General features: G+C 50.3%; 1 protein-coding gene across 1 annotated transcript in view; it reads left to right on the top strand.

Annotated features, from left to right (window-relative positions):
* The window catches only part of KCNU1 (potassium calcium-activated channel subfamily U member 1), a 177,966-nt gene that overhangs the window by 117,325 nt on the left and 34,784 nt on the right, over window positions 1-25,857 (top strand). Inside the window, 1 exon segment of the mRNA XM_054180933.1 lies at window positions 5,147-5,321. The gene's annotated coding sequence lies outside the window, so the exon portion shown is untranslated.

Raw genomic sequence — 25,857 nt, 5'->3', positions numbered from 1 at the left:
CTCTAGTCCCTTAATCATCTTCGCGGTCCTTTGTTTGACTCTCCAGTACTCCCATGTCTCCTGTAATGGGGAGCCCAGAACTGGACACACTACTGCAGGTGTGGCCTCACCGTTCTGAGCGGAGGAGAAGGATCACCGCCCCAGACCTGCTGGCAGCGCTTTGCTAACGCAGCCCAGGGTTCCGCTGGCCGCCTTTGTGGCCAGGGCCCATTGCTGGCTTGTTGCTGGTTCAGCCTGGTGTCCACGCGCACCCCAAGGTCCTTCCTGCCAAGCTGCTTTCCAGCCAGTCCGCCCCAGCATACCCTGGTGCATGGGGCTGTTCCGCCCTGGGTGCGGGACTTTGCATTTCCATCCCAGCTCTTTCTGGGGCAGGGGAGCCTGGCCTGATTAACCCTTCCCTAATGAGACGGGGGAAGCGCCTGCCCCAAAGTTTTCCGACAGCAGCACCTGAGTAAAGGAGAGAGGCGGCAGATGGAAGTGTGTGCCAAGGCAATAAATTCAGGCCACAATCACTAACATTTTGTGGTTTGACACTTAATTGATTAACTAATTTGAGGCAACAAGATTTAGTGTAGCTGTAGATTAGTGTCGAAGGGATAATTACGGCTAAGCTCCCATTTCCAAACAGTGTGTCAGCTGCAGTTTGGAGCCGGAAGGACCAGCGTTCAGGCTCTCGCCTTGCAGCCGATAGCAAAGGTTCCTGGAAGAGGTCCTCTATGGCTCAGCACCCGGGGATTGCAACGGAAAGGTCAGGCACTGACTTATCAGCATAGACAAAATCCCTTCCTATAATGTATGTGTTTATTCTCAAATTAAATATATTAATGTATTATTTGTTCTTAAAATGTCATTCAATAGATAGTAGGCTTAGGTTTCCTGGCAGACCTTTGAAGCTTAAAGAGTAATGTAATAATAGTACGTTAATCCATAAGCTACACAGCCTTCTCCCAGCAGACCCCAGACTCCAGAACTGGCTCCAAAGCACTGAATTTGCTGCATCTGTTTCTAGGAATTTCTGTCTAACAATAGTGGACTTGTTGGAGTCTGCTCTGCCAGTTCCAGCATGAAATGCTGCTTTTCTCCCACCCATCTGTTCAGCATTAACATTTGGGCACCTGTAAATGGTGTTTCTGGGGGCAAAGGCAGGTGTCCATTCCTCTAATGATGTGCGTCTCTGTTCTGCTAACACGGGCTGGGCTACAGGCACCAAATCCCTTCTCCGTCTCCCTGTTGGAGCAAGTCTTTGGAGCCAAAGTTTGGTTTGGGCCAAGCCCCAGTTTAAGCTAGAGGAAATGCTACATTTGGACTTTTCCCCAGGCTGAATTCTTGGCACAAGCAAATCATCTCTTGGAAAAAAAAAAAAAAAGTCTTGAAAGAATGTCTCCATCTTTTTCTCCAAATCATCCATCCATCTATCTGTTTGTCTGTCTAGAGATGATAGCTTGATAGCTATCTAAATGCCAAACCTGATGTTTTGGAGAGCTTGGAATCCATCTCTGAACTGCACTGATTTTAATTCTGCAAGTCTTAATACTTGATTGACAAATACAGCTAAACAATCCATCACAGTTGCCTTATCTAAAAAATGTAACCTTTTTTCTGTTTATGGAACATGCACATGTGGAACATGTTTTTCTTTTACTGTCTATTTATTCCAGTTTATTCGGTGCACTTTTATTTTTTATTTCATACTGGTTTTGCTGGCTGTTCCCACCTTCACGTGACGCACCTTTCACCTCTCATTCCTGGAAAATAGGGGTTGCTTGCAAACAAGCTGTGGCTATGTGCGAAAGCAGGTTTGAGAAAAGAGATCTTGGAAATATCCCAGCTGAAGGAAAGGTTGCGTTCTGCCCGTATCTCCCGAACATCAGAGGCTGCACATGGAGCTGGGCGTTAACCGCCCTGAAGTCTTCCTTTGAAGCCTGCATCCAGCTGCAGCAGGAGGGATGGAGGAGCCGAGTGCTCACTCTGGAGTCCTCAGGAGGGATTGTAGCGTTTTATATTTATGCCAACGGACAGCCTGGGTTTGGTCTGTGAGCGGAGCTTCTAGGTGCTGCCAAAGTGACAGCAATAATTATTACGCTCGTCTTCTACCCTTTTAAGACGAATGTGAATCTTCTGTTGTTCCAAGCAACCTTGGTGGGCTGCCAACACTGCGAGGATATCCAACAAAAATTGATGTTGAGATATGCTCACCACTGTGGATGTTATCACTAACAGCGTTGGCAATTATTAAATTATAGTTATTGCTATAATGATAGTAAAAGTAATGTTTGTTAATTGCTACGGCAAATTAACAGCTTTTGCAATTCCCCGTTTGGGGAGAAGCTTAACAGACTGGTGATGCTGAAAGAGTTAATGGCACCACGGGGAGCTGAGCGGGGAAGGATCCGTGCAATTTCACTCCACTGCAAGCCCGTCTTCATCCCAACCCCACCCAAACCGACTCCTCTGCTCTTCAGAGAAGAGCTTCAGCGCTGCTTGCAAATGGCAAATATGAAAATAAATAACTGCATAAATGAGTGAGTTTGGCAGGAGGGAAATTCCTCCCCCCACAGCTTCCCAGAACTTCCCTTTCCTTCCCACCCTGCCGTGAGGCAGAGCCGAGCGGGGCTCGGCGGGGTGCATCAGCGCCTCCCAGGCTGCCCGCTCCCCACGGGGGAAGAAGGACGTGGCACCATTCCCCTCCGAGAGCCGCGGAGGATTTCCTGGTGTAACCCTGGATCACGGAGCCATAAAGGTCACGGAGAGAACATGCTGGGATCCTTCTCTTCAGCTCTTGTAATGGTATTAGCAATGACTGTTTCTTACTCAATCATACTCCCAAAGGATTTTCAATAAACTTTTTATGTGCCATAACTGTTACATTAAATAAAGCTGAAAGTATTGAGTAAACTGACTGTAAATCACTTTAGATGCCTTGGAATTACATTAAGTGTGAGAATTATGGATCTTTTGCTGCTCGCAGAAACAGAGAGACGACAGAGCCAGAAATTTTTATGCTGCCAACCCTTCTGAAGGTTTTTTTAATTATTTTTTTTTATGCCATACAACGGGCTTCTCCTCCTGTAAATGGCTTGTTCAGAGACATGTTGGGACCGAGCGCCATCCCTGTGGTGTAGGATCCTATGGTGCTGGTGGATATTTTCCCTTCCTATCAAGCTGGGTTGGTTTTCCCAGTCTGGAAGCTGTAATTAAGCGCTGGGGTAGGGCTACTGTTAGCAGAGCTGAACAGGCTGCGAGTTTTATTGCATCAAGAGTGATTTTCTGTTGGTAGCCGGACAGCCAATACTTCATCAATACAAATATATATTTTGATATAAATAAATGCTGAGAAAAGATCTTCTGTCTCTACTCTTTAGGCACCCCAGAGTTAGCTTAAATGTATGTTACATTTAATACCCTACAGAGAGATGCACAATTTAATAAAAGCAGCCACAAGTGCCCTGCGCTACAGAATAAATGAACTTCTCTCCTCCTTTTCCCATGTTTTCCCTCTCACAATATGTCCCTCTTACATTTCCCTGACAATGGCTGAGACCTAAGCCGAGTTTGGAACACGCGCCAGATGCTCTGCAGCAAAGGCGGAGAACGGTCAGCCAGGTCTCGGGAGCTTCCCCACGGCCTGGCCCGGATCTTTCTTGCTGGGTACGTCCTGCCATTGAGAGACACTGGCTGTAGTCTCCGAGGGTGAGAAGACCGGCCCTGAGCCCTCCGGGTTGAGGAGACTTCTCCACCGCTCTGTGGGTTGGACACCAGTGGATGTGGGACAAGGCCATGGAGGAAAGCGCAGCCCTCAGGAGCTTTGCTCTCCACCCCAGACGGCACCAAGTGCGGCAACCGAACGGCAACGCGTGTGCCCGGAGCAGGGCTCAGCACTCAGTGGGTTGGGTGATGGCAAATGCAGCTCATCTGGGGACAAACACAGACAGAAGAAAGCTGACTGCACAGTGAACTTGGTGGAGGCTGGACCCAAGGACATGAAACCTCTCTGCCTTACTGATACTGCATTTACGCGTCAGGACCACGGGAAATCTCTGGAATTCTGCGGGTCTTCCAGATTCTATACCGAGCTTTCCTTTCCCCCGCCTCCATTTGTGCCCGTTGCTAGGGCTGATAGCGAGGATGTAAACGTGAACCCAGGGGCTCAGCCTAGTCAGGCAAACTGGGCTTGTCCTGGCCGTGTCCTGTTCCGTGCTGTGCCACGCGAGAGCAGGTTCGTGCTTAAGGGCATCAACCCGAGGCATCCTGGCTCCCCAGAAATGAGCGTGCGGGGCCTCTCCTGCTGTAACCTCCTCTTCACACCCCGCAACGTGGCAGGGGTTTGAGACGTTCCTCTCTTGAGTTCGGAGCGATCGGGCAAGGCTGGTGTGTCCTCACCCACTCACCTCCGTCTCCCAGCGCCGGGGGAGGGCTCAGCCCGGCAGCCAGGGGGGCAGCCCCGGCTTGTCCCAGCCGGGCGGGAATGAGCGTCCCTTGTTACGTGCGGGAGGTGGGAAGTGGAGAGGTGTTGGTTTTCTGTGTTGCCACCAGCGCTGCGTTGGGAATGCTGCTCTCCGGCTACAGCGAGGGGGCTGGCGGCCGGGCACCACGACGGAGCGTGCGGGAGAGGCGAGGGCCGGGACGTGCTCCTGCCTGGAGGCGCTGCTCCGTGGCAAACCAGGCTCCTGCACGCCAACATCCCGACGAGGAAATAGTTAGAAAAAGGCTCCCGGTGGGAAAACCTTCTGTTTTGCTGATCTTGTAAATCAGCTGAATTCAGCATGTCACGAGCACGTCTTACAATACACAAGACAATGCCCAGATTTTTGTAGTGCAAAAGCATATTAACCTCTGTGTACTCTTGCCGGGTTTCGACAAAAGATGTCTGTTAAGAACTGCAGGGCTCATTGTAATTGCTTGCCATGTGGGTAAATGATCCGGAGCTGTGTGAAGATAAGAAGAAATTGCTAAAGGCAAATCACCTGGGTTTTATTATGCTTGCCCTAAAAATAATTAGCATGGCCTATGAAATCATACTGTGAGGGGGTTTGTTTTAGCAGGAAACTGTAACCTATATATTGTAGCTTGATTTCTAGAGAGCTGATCTTTGTAGTTGTGTTGATGTGTCTTTTTTTTTTTTTCTTTATTATTTTTTTAACTACAGTGAAAGACAAATGAACAAGCTCATACTGCTCTGAATAGCAACAAGGTGACTGCTTGCCAGCCTGTAGAGCGTGGTATTGTCCCTCCTGGAGTTAGAGCTTGACCTTAAGAAAATTCCTGCCAGTTTCTCTGAGGGAACGTGTCCCTGTGCTGCTGCAGAAGCCTGTTTGCCACAGGTAACGCTTTTTACTTGGGATTATGGGTTGTGTGTTTGCCACCGGGCATAAAAATTCACCACCTTTTCTGAGATGAAACAGCTTTGCATGGGAGCAAAATGGTGCTTTTTTCCATTTGCTGTATCTGTCTGGGACCACAAAAATATCAAGGTCAGAACAGAAAGCGGGAAATAAAACAGCAACTGCATATAAAATTACAGGCTTGCTGTTTTAAGTGCAAGCTACCCACAATTTGGTGTGAATTGCAGGTGATCAGAACCTCTGAAAAGCATTTGTGCACATGGCGTTGGCAACCCCAAGCATTAAAAGCCCTGAGTCAGCTTTCTTAAAATCATGTGTTTTGACTTAAATAATGAGATGCTACAGGAACAGTAATATGGGGCTGTGCTTGCTTGAAGCCTTCAGGGATTTTTCAAGCTTTGTTCTGCCAGTTTCATCTCTGTGATGGCTCTTGGTTTATCTTTACCTGAGTGAATCGAAGGTGTCTGTGGCCCGGCTGCGAATGAGAGGTGGCAGAGCCCCTGCGCGTGTCTGGTGCTCCCCGAGAAGCCACTGCCTTGGCTTCAATGGCCAAGCTGGGGGGTGAGCGTCTCCTCGAGTGCCGTGCAGCCGGTGCAGAGCAACCTCGAACTACACCCAGCCGGCAGAAACCCCTCTGTGTAAGTCCAGAGTGATAAATGGGGCTGCTGGGGGCAAGTGGCTCAAGGATTAGCACCGCTCTCTGTGACCACCTATATCTCGTCAGTACCGATTCCTCGTCTTCTCGATCTCGATGCAATTGTATTTCTCCAGCACAATTTAATTTCCTGGTGTTTGCTGTAATCTGTGCATAATCCTGGGGAGATACTTTTTCATGGCTCAGCTGATAATTTATGTAGTTTTGCTGTGTGTTTCCCCTTTGGAGAAGAGGAAGGAAAGAAGAGCTGCTGCCTTAGAAAAGCTGATTCACAAATGTTCTGGTATATCCCTTGTTGCAGGCTGAATGTTTAAGTATAGACCTTTTGTGCACTTAAGCAGCTTTCCCAGCCAAAAAGTAATAACGCTTGGAGCATCTCCCAGGTCCTGGGAACTGCAACACTTTATTTCTTTGTGATGACAGCGCGTAGATACTGATGCTGATCTTCCCTTTTGGTAATGCGTTTGAAGGCTGGATAGTCCAAATACTGTTCCTTGCTTGATTCTTCATAGCATTTAAGGTGAAGGAAATGAAAAACCACATTGACGTGTTCTTTCAGTGGCTCTCCACAAAAGCATTTAGTGGTTTCTACGCTGAGTGGTTAATACCACTTTGCAATGTGACAACCATTTTTCGCTTTGTTTTATTTACTTTTGTTTAATTGTGGCAACAAGCACCGGGCTGGCTGTCAAGCAGCGTGGACGCCTTGCTGGGGGTGAAGTTCATCCCCACAGCAAAAGCAGACACAAGGTTTGGGGATCTCCTTACTGGTTCTGGAGGGCTCAAGTGAGAGTTGTGTGGTGCCTAAGCCTTGTGTTAAGTTACTCAGTGTAAGCTCATTAAATCCTGCGTCAAAGGGCTTCAGTTCCCTGCTAGTGATGCTCGGGTGCTTCAACGGCAGCTGTAAACGTCAGCAGTTGGTGCTGGGCTTTTGGGGAGGAACAGCCTGATTCTGGGCTGGCCCCGGCGGGGCTGAGGTGGTGGACTGCGACCCGGCGAGGATATTCGTTGGCATCAGCCCGGCTTCGGGGACAATGGAGTCTTGCTTGCAGGCACCTTCAAATAAATACCCTTTGCGTACTTGGCAGTGTCAATGGCAGGGACGTGGCTCTGGAGCGTGGCAGTTCCCTGCCATTCACTGGGAGCGCTCATGAAAAACTTCTGATGAACGGGGTATGCTTTTCTGTTGCCAGCACTCATTGTGAAGGGGTGTAAGTTCAATGATTTCATCACTTTCTGGGAGAATTTGTAATCTCTCTTATTTATTAACATTGAATTTGGGTGAGCTATGTCCCTTTCCTGGTCTGGGCCTTCGTCTTCAGCCAGCAGCAGGCTTCCGAGGTAGGTGGTACGTGTCCGGTGGCTGGCCATCGGAAAGTGTTGGTGGGCAGCCCGCAGGCTCTGGAAGGTGCGGGGACCTTGTCAGGAGGGCAGCACCTTGCTGTGACCACAGCTGTGACTCCACACGGCATGTTTCTGGGTATTGTTTGCTGAGCCAGGTCAGGAATTCGTAAGTTGTAGTGCTAGCTGTGTCTCGTTGCCCAGACAGGCCCTTCGGATGTGGTGTGAACTACGGGTGTTATTGGAGGGAAGAAGTTCTAAATGCCTGGCCATTTGTAAGCCTGTTGAGTCCTGCTTTAGTGTCAGCTGTGACCCACTCATCAGTTACTGCCCCCAAACTAGCCCTGTTTGGGGTTGGATCACCGGTGGATCACCACTGAATGAGCGGGGTTCGGCGTTGGGCTGTTTCGTACTGAGTGTCTTGAGGATGGTTAAGGAACGGAGACTGAATGCGTCATTTCTTCTCAGAAACAAAGTCAGATCATATTGGTTTGGGTGTTCTTCACTGTATATTTGATTTGTAGTTAAACTGAAGCTACTATTATCAGCCTAGGGCAATCAGCAAACACACTTTCTTTTGAAATGGTTGGTCTTCTATCCGCCCCACTGGGATGCGTCCCATGCAGTGGACAAGAGACTCTCTACCTGAGTTTTAAAAGAATCCATCATAGGAGAGGTATCCGCTGCAGACAGCTTCTTCCTAGGAATCCTTCTGTTTGCATTATCCAGCCATTTTCTGAGCTTCCTTTTAAAGGTCATGGAGAGTCATAAAATCCCTTTTCCCCATTATTACACATTTGAAACAATAGCTTCTTTTCTGTGTTCACTTGGGCTGGGTTTATTAGACTAAGAGGTTAATTCCTGTAGCAATTAGTCATTACAACAGTATTCACTAGGAAAACAGAAATATGCTACTCTATAATTCAAAATAAAATACAAAAAGCCTACTGAACACGCCGACGAAAGCAGGCACCAACCCACAAGGCATGAGCATAGGCTGTTGGTTTACATTTCCCTAATCCCAGGGTAACCTGAAATAACACCTCTGCCTGGGTCTGCGGCAGAACGTGCTTCTCTCGGCGAGCTCTGTGGGGTAGCAGAGACTGCAGTGAACACCTGATTGGGACTGGAGCACCTCCCTTATGAGGAAAGGCTGAAAGAGCTGGGACTCTTTAGCCTGGAGAAGAGAAGGTTGAGGGGGGACCTGACTAATGTTTACAAGTATCTAAAGGGTGGGTTTAAGGAGGACGGAGCCAGGCTCTTTTCAATGGTTCCCAGCGACAGGACAAGGGGCAATGGGCACAAGCTAGAACATAGGAAGTTCCGTTCAAATACACGGAAAAACTTCTTTACAGTGAGGGTGACAGAGCACTGGAACAGGCTGCCCAGGGAGGCTGTGGAGTCCCCTTCTCTGGAGATTTTCAAGACCCGCCTGGATGCAGCCCTGAGGGATGTGCTTTAGGCAATCCTGCTCTAGCGGGGGAGTTGGACCAGATGATCTCTAGAGGTCCCTTCCAACTCTGAAGATTCCGTGATTCCGTGATGTGATGATTTGGCCTTAAACCCCCACCTAGTCCTACAAAATCAGGCCAGAATCTCTCAAGGATCCAAACTTTCCTGAAGGTCACTGGTGCATCCTGTGCATTGAATGATGATTCGAGGAAGATCTCGGTAGCGAGGGCACTACTAACCAAACTGCTGCTTCTGGGAAGTGCTGCTCCCTGCAAGCTTCAGAGACCCGTTAAGGATGAACAAACTGAAATAAAAATTGGACTGAATCTAGACCCAAACTCCCCAGGTCATGTTAATTACTGTAATAATAGGAAAAAGAAAAACAGAAATATATTCTGCTGAGCTCTTGACCATTGGTTTTTAGGCTTTTTGCAGTGGAAGCTCAGCATTGTTACTCTCTTCCTCGGCAGGATGGAGTAAGGAACTTGCATAACCGAGCATCCCCTCCTGCATCCAGAGCCAGCCCAGGGCCGTCCGTGGCTCCGCACAGCGGGGCTGCTGGGGAGAAAACACTCGGTGCCGCTCACTTGAGTCAGATTTACTCTAAAGCTGAGAAGTTGGTGATGTAACTTTCAATATGGAGATAGAAAGGTTGGTTGGGAGCTGGTGGACTCTCTCGGACATAAGTTCCCCTGCGCTATTCAATACATCTCTGAGCTCCGGAGTTTCAGAAACAATGCTAGCCTAGAAACTGGCAGGGAAATCCCTTTCCAGGCTGATTATGGATTTTTCTGCAGTAAAACACTGTAAGAAAGGCATTGAATTATATAAACCACAACAGTGCTTGGTCCTTATAGTCCTCAGTGACTTGGAGGCACTAAAGATAACGTGATGTAGCAGTAGAGTAGTTTCCACACTCTGGGTTTGTATTATTAAATACCAGAATAAATACTCATTTCAAACCCACATCATTTGTCAGCTCTTGAGTTATGGCCGCTTTGGTAACTTAGACACCCTCTCCTTCTGCCAAGTTCCCATGCTCTTTGTTTTGAATATGTGTAATTTTATGTGTTTGGACTTAAATAACTTCTGCCGTTTCTTCCCAGATTCCTCCTGTGCTAGAACCTGCCAGACCCCTTCTGGGGAGGAACAAAGGCAGAGGCACTTCCAAACAGGATGAAAAGGGAGAGAGGGGGGACTGTGTTCTTGAGAAACAGATTGTTCATATTTTGTTTAAGGAATTGGAAAGTTGTGCAGAAATTGAATCGACTTTGCTGTTAACTTTGGTCATAGATCTTGCAAATGTCTCTTTCCCATGAAATCCCAGTGGCTTTCTGGAGTTTCACACCCACAGGCCGTGTTTACAAAGCAGTTGTGGGTGTGAGAGGTGACTGGATGCTAGAGAGCTATACGCAAACTCCAAAATATATTATGCATCTGATTTCCATTTAAAAACAACTCATGCTGGGTGCCTCCATCACCTAGATGCTTTTTTTTTAAAATCCCTCTACAAGTCTATGAGCCTTTTTAAGTATTGAATGCCAGTGTCTATCTAGACTCTAGACTGGGTTTGCATGCGTGAGTTTGGCAACGTCACTTAAACAAGTCTGTTGTATAAATGGATGCAAAAAAAAAAAAAAAAGTCCCAAAGACTTTAGCATTCTGTGAGCGCTCAAGGCAGGTCTCCAGGAGTCTCTGCTAGATACTGAGCTGGCATAAATCAGCATAGTTCAGCGGGCTCTCCCCGCAGCGTTGCTGCTTTATACCAGGGGAGACCTAAAATGATGTCTCCTGTGCTTAGAGCAGGGGCTGGAAGGGCTGGATGAGAAGTGATTTCCCTGATGCCTTTTGAGACTGGTGTGGTTTGTCTCACAAGTGGAATGAGTTTGGCATGTCTTAACTACCATTCATCAGCTCCTAAACACATGACAGAAAGGTCATGGACATGTGGGGATAACAAGGGACCTCATGAATTAGGAGTAAGAAATAGCAGCATTTAGGGCTGGCTGGAGACGTAAATGTTTCAAAATCAGACTTGGGGAAAAGTAGAAGTGATATTTCCTTTTGACCTTTCAGAAACGCTCTGAGAGACTCCAGACTGCACAGAGGCTGGAAGTGAGGGCCTTGGGGGCTCCTTGTGCTGACAAACCCTGCTCTAGGGCTGTCCCCTTGCCGCGAGACCTGGGGGCCGGGCAGCCGAGCCGGGCTGGAGACCTGGCAGGCTCTGCTCAGCCCTGGCCGCTGCTGGCTCGGCACTTCCCTGGAGCCAGCCCAGCCCAGGGCGCACTGCGGCATGCCAGGCTGGCGTTTCCCTACGGAGGAGTGTTGTCTGGGAAAATTTGAAGCTAGTTTCCTTGCGGAGCTGCACAGTGAAGGCAGTGGCACTAAGGGATGGCAGAGCAGCAGGGCAAGGCTGGGATGCCAGGGCAAAACTCTGAGTTAACTCTAATCTAGAAGAATTTTGCCTTGGGAGACCTGGAGAGATGCTTCTCTGGCTGAGAACCTGTTTGCAGCAAGTCTAGGCAGTCTGAGCCCAGCAGTTCTCACTGTACCCTTGACTTTCCTTTTCTGCTCTCTGAGGTTCCCAGCAGGAATTGGGGAGCTCACCTGTGATGGGTCTGTGCTTGCCGGACCCAAGAACCAGGCAAGGAGGTTATAGAGGAACTCAGGGTGTTGGGGAAATAAAAAAAAAAAAAAAAAGGCCAGCAGAGTCTTACAGGAGACTGAGGCAGTGTCTAGGGTGCGAGCTGCTCCCTCGCTCCAGAGGCGTGTGTCGGCTGTAGCTGGTACGGCTCCGCTCTGCGGCAGAGGTCACTGCGCTGCCAGGGAGCAGCACCATGCGGGGCCACACGCTGCTCCAGGTACAGCCCCACTGGCCCTGCGCCGTGTACAAGGCTCAGGCCGGCTCCTGTTCCTTCTCTCGTCACCCATGTGCTGTCTGGGGACACATCCCCAGCGGGAGGTGATGGGACAAAGGGAGACGACTTGGGAGGAAACGTCCATCCAGCCCCTGGGGAAACGGGAGCAGAAGGGGTAGCTCTGCCAGGGGAAGCAGAGTGTTTGGCACCATCACGGGGTGCTGATAAACTGCCGGGGCCAGGGTGAAAGCACAGGGCAGAGCTTGAGGCATTGCAGTAAGGGCTTCTCGGCTGTACCGCATATTCAAAAACATGAGAGCGCAGACAGGGAGCTGGCAAGCCAGGCATCCTACACTGTCACCCTGAGAGGTAGGATAAGCCTCCCCCTCTCTCTTCACCTCTGTTTCTTCCTTTGTAAGCTGGAATAGAATGTTGTTATGTCTGGAGGATCACCAAGTACTTCAGTTTTCTTCAAATGTAAATGCAGGCTCCGCTTGGTACCAGTAACCCCACCTGCTGCCATCCCAGTAACAAGCCAAGTCCGCCAGCAAAGAGCTTCCATCACGAGTTCATCCCCTCGGAGCCCAGCCTGGGCACGGGACGGGTGACTGGGTGTTCCTTTGCTGCCTGACTTTATTGCAGCCATCCTGGAGTCCTGCTTTTAAGAAACACTTCCAAAAGCTGAGTGCTAAATAATAAGGCCAGCTGGAGTTGGGTTTACAGAATAACCCAGTCCGTAAGGCGAGCTCAGGCTGTGGGTATGTCTGGGAGCTTGAGCACTCCTGGCTGTCTGGCAGGAGCTGTTGAAAGTCCTGGATCCTCTGGAACACTACTGCCCTTTCTGCCAGGAGACTCATACCTTGTCTTTCTTCTCCTCATCTGTTATTTCTTAAAACTTAATGATCTTTGAGGCCTGTAGCTCTGCTGACCCCCTACATTGCCATTATCAAAGTTAATCCAAACTTCCCAAAAGGTGCAGAAGTCCCAGTGGGTTTACCCCTCCCTGCCCCATGTCAGACCTCTCTGTTTGTAGGGCCCGAGGGCGAGGGGAAGGCGTTTTGGTGCCTGACGTAGGGGCATGTGAAGTGCTGTGGCCCGGGGGGCCTGCCTGAGCTGAGCACTGAGGGAGGATGAGCACCGTCTGCCTTCCTCGCCTGAGCGGTGCCGGCTGCGGGGGGGCGATGCAGCGCGCTCTCAGCCCCAGCCGGCCGCGGGCGCTGGGCACCCTCCCACCAGCAGACCTGAAGGGGCTGGGAATAACCCGCCTTTAGTCTCTGCTCAGGGTAAGCAGCACGCTATAGGCATCCAGAGCTTCCATTATTTGTTATTATTGTTTATTTACCTATTTATTGGGAAAACGCTGAAGACAGATGGATAATGGGAAGGTTAAGCAGCAAATTGCTGTGCCTCTCCCTGGTCGGAGAACATGGGGCACAGCCTTCCTAACCTGTAATAGAAGCCCTAATCGGGAAGGAAAATTATTTTGCCTTCCACTAAAGGGCAATTTTCTGATCAGCTCTCATTTTGAAGCATGCGGGGAAGAGAGAGAGAGCAAAAGGAGAGAAATATATATTTTTTTATATATATATATATTAAAAAAGAAGAAAGAAAGGAAGGAAGAAAGAAACACTTATGCTTTAATGGAAGCTCATTTTTGTAAAGTACCCTAGTGGCCCCTGTGGGCCCAGAGAATTAAACGCTGTCATTCATAGCTTGAAAGCGGAGCCATCCAGTTTGCAGACACCTGTCATAATTAAACTAATGGCTCTGAAAATGTGCCTTGATATTAAATCTATCTTCCGCCGAGGAGCAGGGCTGATTAAAACCGCTGTTTGACAGTTAATGATGAACCTCTCGCTTGCTGAGCTCCGTAACTGGAACAGACCGGTTCATCCCTCCCTCCCCTTGTCGAGCCCTTTCCCGTATCCCCCCCCGCCGCCTCCCACCCTGAACTGCGCAGCTTCTCCCCAGGTCCTGTCCCACGGGCGCTGGGAGATGGAGAGTCCTCAGGCTCTCGGAACGTTCCTGGGATGGCCGACGTTTGCCAGAGTCTTGGGCTGCGGCTCCAGCGTGCGGGTAGTGGTGGGAGAGAAGGCATCTGCCGAGTCCCGAGCTGGCGAGGGGTTGACTTGCTATAGGCTTGTGGTACTGTAGAGCTGCTGATGGTGGGGAAAATGCTGAATAACATTTTTCTGCCCAGAAACTGTGCCCTGTCAGGGGCTGTACATCTGGGAGAGCTCAGAGAGCTCTTTTTCCAGTGCTGGTACTAGGTAGTTGGCATCAAAATATGAATCCTTCTTGCTCCAGGGTTCATCCACTGCTCCTGCATGTTCCCCCCACGATGTCAGAACCAACTTCTTCTGACATCACAGTGTGTTGCCAGGGCAATGGGTTTGCGGTAGCAAAACCAGGATTATGATTAAACAGAGAAAGAAGAGTCCTTAAGGAACAAAATCAGTGTTTACTTGGAAATGTGTCCGATAACTATTTGGTACTTCCAGCTACCTATCTCTGAAACAACTGGTCCAGCCGCACCTCTGAAACCCATCAAGCCAGTTGTCTCCCGTTTGCTTTTGCACTCGCTGCTGACCTCATCAAGGACAAAAACTCGACAAGCCGTGAGGGATGAAGTCCCACTTGCCCCACAGGTGGTCGGTTTTGACACTTACACCGCAGCAGGGCTGTGTGTGGGATGCCCGGATAGGCACGATAATCCTCAAGTGAATGCAGAGCTAATCAGACACAGCCCCAGTAATTAGTGTGACACAAACTCTGCGAAGTTCAGATAAGCATCAGCAGTTCCAAGTAGCATTTATTATTATTTGCTGGGTCTCTTAGTCTCTAGGTACTTTAATTCCCCGTCTCTACAATGGAGATAATAAAGCTTCCTTGTCTGCTCTCTTTTAATTGATGATGAGCTCCGTGGGGCACGGGCCGTCTCCCTCTGGAGGCACGTGCAGTGCCCGGCACCGAGACCTCTATTCAGGGCATCAGTGTATTGCCGCTGTACGAATAACTGATCATATTGGTGAGTGAGGATGCTGCTGAAATAGTGAGGGGGTCCTCTGATAAATATACAGAGAAGAAGACCCACTTGTTGGAGCGGGCTGATGCCAGAATCCTGCTCCCCACCCTGACACCCAGCCAGGCTGCGCGCCGACTATCATTAGCTTTCTTACCCAGCTCTAATGCCATCCGCTGCCACAACAGTAATTACCAGGAGATTAGGCAGCATTAAGCACTCTTTAATTTGACACATTGCAATGATCTCCATTCAGCCTTTCTGCTCGAATAACTCTCCATAAATATTTTGTGAGGCTACCAAAATAAACAGAGGCTCGGCTGTTTGCACAGCTGAGATCTTTGCAGCTCTTTGAGAACCCAGGTAGCAAAGCTGAGGGTGGCACCAGGGGCGTGGGTGCGAACCGAGTGGTCAGCTGGGTATGCGAAAGCATCGGGGAGTGGGAAAATATCCTTGTATCGCAAAATTAAAAATAATAACGATAATATATGCCTTGTGCCAACGGCAATTTAATAGGAGACATTTTTTAAACAACAACCCAATAAAGAGAGATGGGTATTTATGTAAGAAGTGGCTGCATTAGAAGAAATAATAATTACACTGGAGTTGTGTTCTCTCTTTCTTTTTCCCTTTTTTTTTTTTTTTTTTGGTATGCTATTAGCCTAGACATTATTCATTAAGTAATGCAATGGAAAACCACTGTTAATACAGCAATAAATCCCACGGGGCCCCATTGCTTCTGAGATAGGATCATTTGGTAATTACAGTGCATTAGAAGTTCAATATTCTTTCATTTTTTCCCCCTCGGCTCCTCGCCTGGATGAGTGGTGGGCTACAAAGGCATGTGCTGGGGGATTTACTGTAAACACCCCATGTGCTGCCCCTGCACCTGGAGGGAGCAAGGGGAGCGGGGGGGCTGGGGCAGCCCGGGGGTCCCCGCACCGCCCGGGGGGCCAGTGCCTCTCTGCCCACCGGGGAAGGAGCCCGGGACAATGACGGGTCTGGGATGGGCTCCTCGTTTGGCGGTGGGAGATGGTGTCTCAAGCTTTCCTCCTGCTTTGCGGGCAGTGTCTCCTCTCGCTGCGTGAGTCTCCGTGGGAGAGGAGGAGAGGTGGCTTGGGCAGAGCGCGGATGAGCCAGGGACAGGAGGAGGAGAGAGTTCTTGGTGGGTTAGTGACAAGATCTTGACCAAAATAATTGCTGCTTTCGGGAACATATTGCAGAGGCCCATGACCAGGGCCAGGAAGGGATTGCCCGTCTCCATCCCCGCCTTACCGAAGCTCAGCCGGGTCCCGGGGAGCATTGCGTGTTTGTCGTGGGGCAATGCCGCCGCCGTGCAAAGGAACCTCCCCTTCCTCGGTAGGGCAGCTGCTGTTAAACAATAGGGAGATCTATTGGCTGCCTTAACAGATGCATCTTCCCTGCCTGCTAAGTAAACTCTCTCCATTTACGGTGTCAATACTGGCTCGGAGTCGCCCCTCTTCCTGAAGCAGCCCTCGCCGGCTCGTGGCCGGCTGCCGCCCCGGCTCTCCTGCGCGGGGAGAGCTGTCAATAGCCCTGTCAATAAGATACTGGGGACTATTGATCGGCATAGGCATTTAGGGGTCACTGGTCGATAGGAACTCTCATCAGGCGATGTAGGAAATGAGCGCTTTCAAATACAGGCAGCAAAGTGAGACTCCCCAGGGGGGAATGATACAACTCAATTTTCCCTCTCCTGTTGCTTTGTCAATTTGCCCAAGTCTGGAGAAGGTGGTGGCTGCAGGAGCAAGGAGAGAGGGGGAGGAGAGGGAATGACGCATCCCAGTGTTTGACTGAAAACATCTCGGAGGCTGAAAAACAGCAAGCCACAACCCAACCGCAGGCCAGCACCGGGCACCGAGTCCGGCATGGAAACATCACACGGCACAAATACGCACATAGGCAGTATGAGCTTCACTTATTGAAAATAGTGAGCTGATGGTCAGAGCGTTGAGAATCCCAGGGCTGCTTCGAGCCCTTGAGCAGTTAATTTCTCTTTGCTGACCCCCAACAGCCGTCCTCGTGTTTCTCCTGCTCTCTCACTTTGGCGTTCAAGGATCTACGAGCAGCCGCTGAACCTGGACCGTGCTGGAACGTCTGAATCCTAATCCCGGTCTGTGCCGCAGATACAAAGCGTTTGCTGCTGGTACTCGGTTTCTGAGGCTGCAGGCAGACAGCTGCTGGCAGGAGCCGGGCAGAGCTGGGAGCAGCGGGTAGCAAAGCTTGTAAGAGTCCTTCTGTGCTCTGAGGTCTTTCATCCCGATTTTGTTCATGATTTCTTGCAAAGTTTGATTTTGAGCCAGAAGACAAGCCCACGCGTGTTTCCGTCCTGGAAGCAGCGGTGCAGAGACCCATCCCGCAGCAGGGCAGAAGCTCTCGTTAGCCTCATCGTCTGCGTTGCTCTGAGGCCTTTTTATCCGTGGGATTTGGTGCAGTTCAGTCAGGCGATGGGCCACCGCCGCCATGCCAGGGTGAGTCCCACGGGGGCTCGTCCCCAGGAGCCGGCCGTCCCGCGCCGCGGGGCTCTGCCTGGCTGCTGGGGAGTTGCAGCAGCTCTAGCCACGGTCTGCTGGCACTGAACCCCCTCCTTGGGCTTGTCACAGGCCTGGAATATCTTCTTCGGAACCCACACAGCTACTCTGTGTCACTCCCAATAGCTCAATGGGCTGAGCTTTGTTCCTTAAGTGCCATTGCAAAAAATCTTTTTCTCCCTACCTTGCCACTTGGCATTATTTTTCATCTTGTGATATTGTTTTCCCCTTTTCGGATCGTTTCCCAGCTCCACATACCTCTCCGACTTGCTTGATTGTGATACTTTTTCAGGGTTTGGGGTTTTATTTTTTTTCCTGTTCTCAATTGCTCAGGGCCAGTGCTTGAAATTAAACTGTCTCTCTGTGTGATGCAAATCAGATAAGAGAAACCAAATGAGCCCCATGTGTTCATCTGCAGAGTCCGATTCTGCTAAAACTCGTTCTGTTTCATTCTGATCTTAGACAGATGTAAATCAAGAGGAACTTTATTTTAAACCAATGTCAGCAGGAAAGAGCTCCGCAGAAGTAACAAAAACGCCATGCCTTGGGTGTTTATCACTCGTCAAGTTAAGATAAACTTTTAGCCCGATTGTGATTTCTCAACACTGTGCAGGCTGTGGTGTGGCTCCCAGTGCCACGTTTGGAACAGGAATTGGCGTGTGGTGCAGGCTGGGAGGAGAGGGATGCAAGGCACACCGGAAATTTAAGGAAAGGGATATGCAAAGCACAAAAAAAAAATGCAACTTTGGGGAGTTTTCAGAGTTACAGCTCAGAGCACAGTGAATACATTTCAGCCGAGGCAGCCTGCGAGGCCACTTGCCACCCTTGGTGTGGAGGGCTGGCTGCCAGCCGTGCCCGGGCTCCGCAGCTCCGGCGGGAGACCTGCTCCTCGGCACGACGGAGGCGAGCTCCTGCGTCCCAGCGACGGGGCCCAGACCGGCCCCACGGCTGGAAATGGGAGACTGCCCTGGTGTAGGAGGCCAGCTCGCAGGCTGGCTCTGAAAAGGGAAGTTGGGGAGCAGAGCCTCGGAGTGTGGAGCAACAAAAATAAAAACTGCAGCAAGAATCAACCCGGCTGCTGTACGGTCCGGCACCCACGGGCCCTTCCAGCAGAGGGAGGACACGAGTCCGTCGGCATACGGGTGGCACGGGGCGGCGGTCATGGCAGTGCTTCCACAGCACGAGTGGCACCGGCACAAAAGAGAAGAAGAAAAAAAAAAAAAAATTGCAAGTAAATAAGAAGAAGCCCATTTGCAAATATTGTAAGGAATGCATGTTCTCATACGTGCTGCTATTAAGTCCGTTCGTATCATATCAGCAAACATCATGTCAGCTTGGAGAGGCTCCTACTTATTTCTTTTTCCCCGTGAAATGTTTTTCAATGCCTGAGCGAATCAAAATGAATGTAAATGAGGTTTATTAAGTCAGCCCCACACGGTGCTGTATTGTCAGCGTTTGTAGGCTGTGACAGGTTAGTTATTGCGGTTTGAAGGCAATGTCACCAGCACAGCAGTCTTCAGAAGTAACTTTTTAAAAGAATAATAATAATAATAACAACAACAATAACAGCAGCGTCTCAGGACTGTCTGTGATGTTTTGAGAAGGCATTTCAGGGAGAGGTGGTGTGTCTAGGGGGCATTTCCAGGCGGACCCCGGAGTTTGCAAAGGCCCCGTGCGTCGTGTGCCGCCGGGGCGCGCACGGTCTGCGCTGGGGCCGGAGACGGGCTCTGGAGTTATTTTCTCTCCTCTCCTGGTTCGTGTACGCCACCCATCACCATGACATCTGGAAGATATCTGTTTGTAAACATAACCCCGTTGAGCTGTCTCACGAGCCTTGCTGGTCTTCAGTGAGCCAGTCTCATTATTTTTAGTAAATTACTTCGGCCTTGGCTATGCTACAAAAAACAACTAGTAAGGGTAGCGTTAATTTAGTTAGTTATTTAGATTTAAAATAACAGAGACACCCATCCAAGGCTCTACATGCCTTAGCATTGTTAATTGTACAATAAATTCCATTCATTTACAAACTCTGCTTCATTAATATCCTCATTTCCATAGGCACTCAGCCAGCAAGCCACCACCCTGCTGTCATCTAGAAAGCTCACTCTCCAGCCTCCCTAACTCTCTCCGGTCTCTGGCAGCATATTTGACAAGCCATCAAATCCGGGTTATTTCTGACCGAGTGGAAAATAGACTTCAGGAGCATGGAGACCTCATAGAAAATGCCCAGGGATCTCCTCCTTGATCCCATCTGTGTGATCATTCCAAGCATGGCTGGTCCCAACGGCACGGGGACAGCTGATGCCCGTAGGAAGGTTGGTCCCGAGTCATTCCTTGGGCCCTTTGGTGGGGCCTGGCAGCTCTGGGTTGGTTGTCTAGTGCTGCTGTTATCTCATGAACTCCTCATAACGTGGGATGGAGGACGTTAGTAATCCCGACTCCTAAAAATCTGAAAAAGGCCTTCTGTAGAAACATGCACTTTTTTTTTGCCGCCTGCAGGCAGCCAGAGGTACTTTCTGGGTAAACTGTTCCTCATGCTGTTCCCCTTGTCCCTTGTAAACTGGACTCTCCGTAACTAGATTCTCCTCCAGTTTATTCTGCAGGAAGATTCTTTCCCTTGGATCAGCAAGGAGGGTGGGATGTTTTAGCCGGCTTTTGAAACACGTAGGTGAAACCTGTGAGTCAGTATGGATGCATGCAATCATGCTCACTCGTTAGCTGCCTCTACTAACTGAAAAATAGCAGTGAAAATTAAGACAGCTTTGTTCTCGAAGCCAGCAGACAGAACCTAACCCTCCCCTATATGAGTTTCCAGCAGCACTGGCCTAAAATTGATCTAACGAAACACCCACAACACTTAATACACTTCGGCTAGGTGAGTGTTAGATCAGAAATGTTCTGAGGATGTCACATAAGCTAGACAAAATTATTTGTTCCCTAAAGGTATCGATCTGTGCAAGGTGCCTTGCAGTCCATCTGCAGAGAAAGGAGTTGCAGCCTGACAGAAACCTGCTCTGGTTTTGCATATTTATTCCTCCTTTAAATCATTTCCAAACCACTAAACCATTTTACAAGGACGAAGGAAAACATCAATTACAATTATAGTGAAAAACTCTTTCAAGGCAGAGCCTGGTAGACAGAAAATGTAGCCATCCATTTGTAGTTTTTCACCAGATGCTTCATAATATTATGGTCTGTTTCCTCCCCACCCATCATCTCTTCCCCCCGTCCCACCGTGTCTCCACGATGTTGCTGTTTGCTGGCAGCAGGTGGAGGGAAGGAGGCTGAACCCTCCTGCCCCGTCTCGGGTGCTCCTCGGTGACGCTTTGGTCCCTGCAGTCCCCGGGCGTGAGGCGAGGCTGGCTCTTGGGCAGGGAGTGCTGCAGCTGCAGCCTCATGGAAGGGTTCATGTTGGAAATGCTGCTTAGGAGCAAACCCAGGCCCTAAAGGGGGCCTAAGGCTGGGGAGGGACTCTTCCTCCCAGGGGGGTCAGGGAGTGGAGCAATAGGGTGAGGAGGAATGGCTTTACACTGACAGAGGGGGGATTTAGAATTGATATTGGGAAGGAATTGTTTGCTGTGAGGGGGGTGAGCCCCTGGCCCAGGTTGCCCAGAGAAGCTGTGGCTGCCCCATCCCTGGAGGGGTTCAAGGCCAGGTTGGCCGGGGCTTGGAGCAACCTGGGCTGGTGGGAGGTGTCTCTGCCCGGGGCAGGGGGTGGCACTGGGTGGCCTTTAAGGTCCCTCCCAACCCAAACCATTCTGTGATACCCAGTATTTGTAGCATCTCATAAAAGAGCATCTTCCTGGGAGAATCCTACCTCCATCTTGCTGCTTCAAGTGGCGCAGGTGGCGCTGAGGATTTCCCAGGTTTTGTGGATTTTCTCCAGCCCCTGTTGCTCGATTCCAACACTTGTGTTTCCTGCTGGGCAGAGGGACGAGGGAAAAGGATGCTGGTGCGAAGTGCTGAGCCAGCGGCTGCTCGGCTCGGGGTCCTTCGAGCCCTGTCTGGTTACTGATGGTCGTACAAAGGGGCTGCAGAGCTCCGTTGCTGAAGAACGGCGGTATGTGGTACCATCAGTGAGATTCAAACCAGAACATAAAACATATTTATTTTCTGGAAAATTCATGAAATTATTTGCACACAGATATGTGTGTCTGCCTAGCCTGTATTACTCGGAAAGAAAAATCAAAAATGTTTCTTTTTTTTTGCTCCCTATATGAAAATGGACAGCAGCTAGAACTTGTATAAAATATAATGAAATCAATAATTTAACATAGCCTAAAAATTGGAATTAGATGAAGGAAAATGACTCAAAGTAAAAAGTTTTATCAGACCTATAGGAAATATTTTATCACTGTGCAAGATTAAATGAAAAACTCAGAGGGTGCCATTTCCAGCTCTCCTTAAAAAAAAAAAAAGTCTGAAATAACCATCTTCCAGCCCAGTTCAGGCTGGACCAGGTTTTGTTGCTTAATGGACATTTAATTGGACATTTAATGGAGAGTGAATTGTCTCTGCTCCCAGCATCTCCCCGAGAGAGCAGGGGAGGGTGGCGGGCAGCGCTGGGTTTGGAGGCAGATGTTCAGCCCTCTCTGAGGTCTCGGAGCGTTTGTCTCAGCCTTTCGGGGAAGGACATGGAAAGTGGCTGGAATTTGGGTTGTGTCACTTCAGACCGTGACCCTCTTTCCCTGCGTGTCTCTGCCGCGGGCCAGACCCGGCGCTGGTGCTTGGCAAGAGCAGCCGGCGCTTGCTCTGTACGTCCTCCATGGCACTCAGTGGGCTGCAGTCCTGATAGAGCAAATTAAATTAGCCTCTAATTGGTTAATTGGTGAGGGGTTCTGTAAAGCAGCTAGGAGCAAATTAAGCAGGAATGAGCGAAGTGCACATTTGTGAGCCGTGATTGCTGTCTCTGAGGGCTGCCAGTCAGGAACATCGTGTGCTGGGGAGCAAACGGAGAGGAGAAGGGCTGCCGACGACACCCGGGGCTCGTCCCACTGCCCGTGGGGTGCGTGGCATCGCCCTCCGCGCTGGACCACGGCGCCGTGACGCGCCATGACCCGCTGCGTGGGTAGCCAAGGTGTCTTGAGCATGCTGGCACGCCGGAAAATCTCTTTGCTGCTATGGCAAGCTGATTGTTGGGATTAGTCCAGGTCTAGTGAGGTCAGGCCGGGGGGCACGAGCACGTGTCCACACGCAGGAGCATATGACCGACCGCCTGTCCTCCATGTGCACGGGTACGTACGCTGTGCCTGGCCGCGAGTCTCGGGGAGCCCTGGTATGGAGGAGACAGTGTGGTACCCGGGTTTGTGCTTGGCAGCGCTCGTGTCCTGCGGAGCCCGGTCCTGCCCGTTGGGCGCCGGGCTGGAGCAGAGCGGGGCCTCCCCGCGTCCCCCACCTCCTTCCCCGGGGGTGCTCGCACTTGCTCGGGCTCGGTAGCATCCCCAGATGGTGCCCCCAGATGGAGCTCTAGTCAGCGAGCTTTTGCCTCCAAAAGATGAAGAATTACTGTTCATCTTCCTTGTCAAAAACAGAGCGGGGAGGGGGAGGAAGAACCTTTCAGAAGTAAATACGGGGACTTGTGCCCGCAAAGGAATACATCCCTGCCCCGCTGGAGCGGAGCCGCCTGGGCGGTGGGCACGGCCGGCAGGGCGGCCACAGCCGTCTCAGGCCAAGGTGGGTTTGGATTGTCCAGCCTCGTGCGTTTGCCTTTAAATTCCAGCCAGATGCCACATTAACTTGCGTGACTTCTTGTCTGTAACAGCACATAATGCAGCACGAATGATGTAACTCAATGTGATGCCAAAATTTATAGGAAAAGACACTGCTTTCTGAGGTCAGGCTGGTATCTGATTTAAGCTGGCAGCGGGAGCATCAGTGTTTCTGCAAACCTATACCGTGGCTCTCCAGCAAATCACATTACTCTGAAAGACTCTGGCGGGCCCCTCATCTAGACAGCTCTTCAAAACTGGGGCCGTCAATTAGGCTGGAGTGCATCAAACCCACGCAGGGCGTTTTGGGATCCGACTCAGACAAACTCCTAAGAGCACTTTCAATGAGAGATTTTTTTGGGGGGTGGTTTTTTTGTTGTGTTTTTTTTTTTTTTTTTTTTTTTTTCTTTCTTTTAAACGAGCAGAAGGATTCTAGATAAACTCGATAAGGGCTGGAATCCAAACAGGATCCTAGAGCCAAAACTGGAGTGACAGCTATTCCGGGTAGTGAAAACGATGACAGATTCTGAGCAGACAGAAACGAACAGGATAAAACAAGCAGGGTTATTATCCTTCCCGTAGCACACGCAGGTCCCGTCTCAGCGAGGGCCGGGGTTGTGGCAGGCGCTGGGAAGCGCGGGCCGAGGGCCGGTGCCGGAGGGAGGACGGGGCTGGAGAAGGGAGCTGCAGGGCTGGGGAAAGGCGGGGATCTCCGCTGCACGGCTGGGCGTCTGCAGGTCAGCCCAAGTTCTGCGCCAGATTGTTTCTTCTGGTGCAAAATGACTCCTGAGATGACTTCGTGAAAGTAATCAAGCCAAAAAAGTCTAGTTTTGGAGAAAAAGATCAAAAGTCCCTAACCAGAAAAAGTTCTTGACCGGCCTGTGGGGAGACTGAGGCACCGGCAGAGGAAAAGCCTTGTGTTCCAAGTGTTCCAAGCTGGACGTGGCCTGGCCAGCCTCCTGTAGCTCCACTTAGCTGGGTTTCAGCGTATAAATATTACCTGGGAGCTGAAAACTTAAAAAATCTGATCGCCAGGTCCTTGCCCAAGGCAAGTAGCAATGCAGATTGCAACAGCCACAGGAGTTTCAGCTCCTCTAAATTTCCGAGACCTTGTGCGCTGCCTGTCTGAATGCCGGAGCCCACTGAGAGCCATCTCCACGCTGACGGGGGGAGCGTCGAGAAGGGAGATGGGGCTCGAGTTCAGCAAAGCCTTTAGGGTGGCATTTAGGTGTGACTTCGGGCGACGTGATGGGGAGCCAGGAATCGCTCCCTGGAAGGAAAGCAAGGCTGGCTCTGAGTGCCGTGCCTCGGGCTTCGGTCACTCTCGGAAATCAGTGGTGGAGGCTCTTGGTCTGGCGCACCTATAGTTCTTGAAGCCATTTGCAAAATGTTACCTTTAAATAAGTGCTTATTTTTAAGCAGCGGTTAAAGTCTCACCAAAGAGTTTAAAATAATAATTTATGGCAATAATATGCTAGGACATGAAATAAAGCTGCTGATGGTAACATAAATAATGTATAGAATAATAAAAACTGCTGCTGTTGTTGAAATCCTGTGGTCAGCTCGCAGCGTGGAGCGTGCCACAGCCGGAGAGCTGATGGCTTTCGGCATCGGGGGGAGGCAGGAAGGAGTGAGAAGCCTCGTGAAGGTTTTCCAATCACTCCAGCCACCATCTCTAATTCTTTTCTTAAAGTATAAAATCATTCTTCCCCTGATCTCACTTGTGGTCAGAGCTCAGCGCAGGCCCATCAGTCACCGCGGTGATTTGGTTCAGCAGGTGTTGGTTGGGCAATCGTTCATTTCGGGCTAATCTGCTCGCGGCTGTCAGGGGTTATGGAGTATTTATTGAGTTTGTGTCAGGTCCAGATGACCAATAGCCGGCAGCCGCTGGATACCCATTGACACTGATGATATTGCTGAATTAAACTAGGTGATGTATACAGAACTTGCTTAGAGCTAGTAATGAAGCTGGGAACCATTTGAAACACAATACAGAGGGCCCCAGTGCTCGGGGCTTTGCTCTCTACCTTTTAAATAAAAAATTATTATTATTTTCTTTTAACGCCAAAGGAGAAGCCATGAATCGAGCTCCCCTGAAATATTTAGAGAGAAAAATAGAGTAGCCCAATGGAAATGAAAATCATCTTTATATTCTGCAGATTTACTGCCTGCTAGTTGGCCGGTGACTGAGGAATTTCTCAGCTGCTTTTTAGAAAGGCATCATGGGGGAAAGAGAAGTAGGGGGGATGATGAACTGAGTATTGATTATGCTTCAAGGACCTGATCCTTTAAAAGGCGTTGCTGAGCACCTTCAAATCTCATTGACTTCGCCTCAGCACGGGACGGGATCGGGATGTATTTGTGTCAGGGCTGTTGTGTCGCCTGTGATGCTCCATGAATTACACTTTGCAGAGCCTGTGTCTCCCTCTGCCTGCGAAATCAGTCGTCCTGCCTGGGACACAGAGTCCTGGGGGAGAAACCGAGGGGCGAGGGAAAGGGCAGGATGTGCCCAGGGTCCCAGCCCCTGGTGCCGGCAGGGCTGGCATCGCTCCGCCGTGCTGCCGTGACCCGGGTGCTTGCCAGGGGCCACCAGCTCCAGCAGCGCAGGTCGGGATGGACACGGGGCCTCTTCCAGGCAGAGGGAGCCTCGCGCCAAACCCTCCGTCCACCGCTGGGAGGGAGGTGGGAGGAGAAAGTTATTTTTAAAAGATTGGGGTTGGCCGTCCAAGGCAACTGCTCCTTCAAGCTGGAGGTGGAGGAGGAAGCAGAGGGCTGCAGTTTGGTCACTCGCAGACAGGGTTAGCGTCAGGGACCAGGGTTTGGGATGGCTGCTCAGGCTGGCCAGAAGGTTCCCGCCACACCAGCAAAGCCCACGGCAGGTCTGGAGGGTGTCCTGTCCTTCCCGTGGAGGCTGAGCAACCGCAGCT

The sequence above is a fragment of the Rissa tridactyla genome, chromosome 20, assembly GCF_028500815.1.
Source record: "Rissa tridactyla isolate bRisTri1 chromosome 20, bRisTri1.patW.cur.20221130, whole genome shotgun sequence".
Lineage (NCBI taxonomy): Eukaryota > Metazoa > Chordata > Aves > Charadriiformes > Laridae > Rissa > Rissa tridactyla.
Note: the sequence above shows the minus strand (reverse complement) of the source record. Positions and strands in the feature narration are given on the sequence as shown.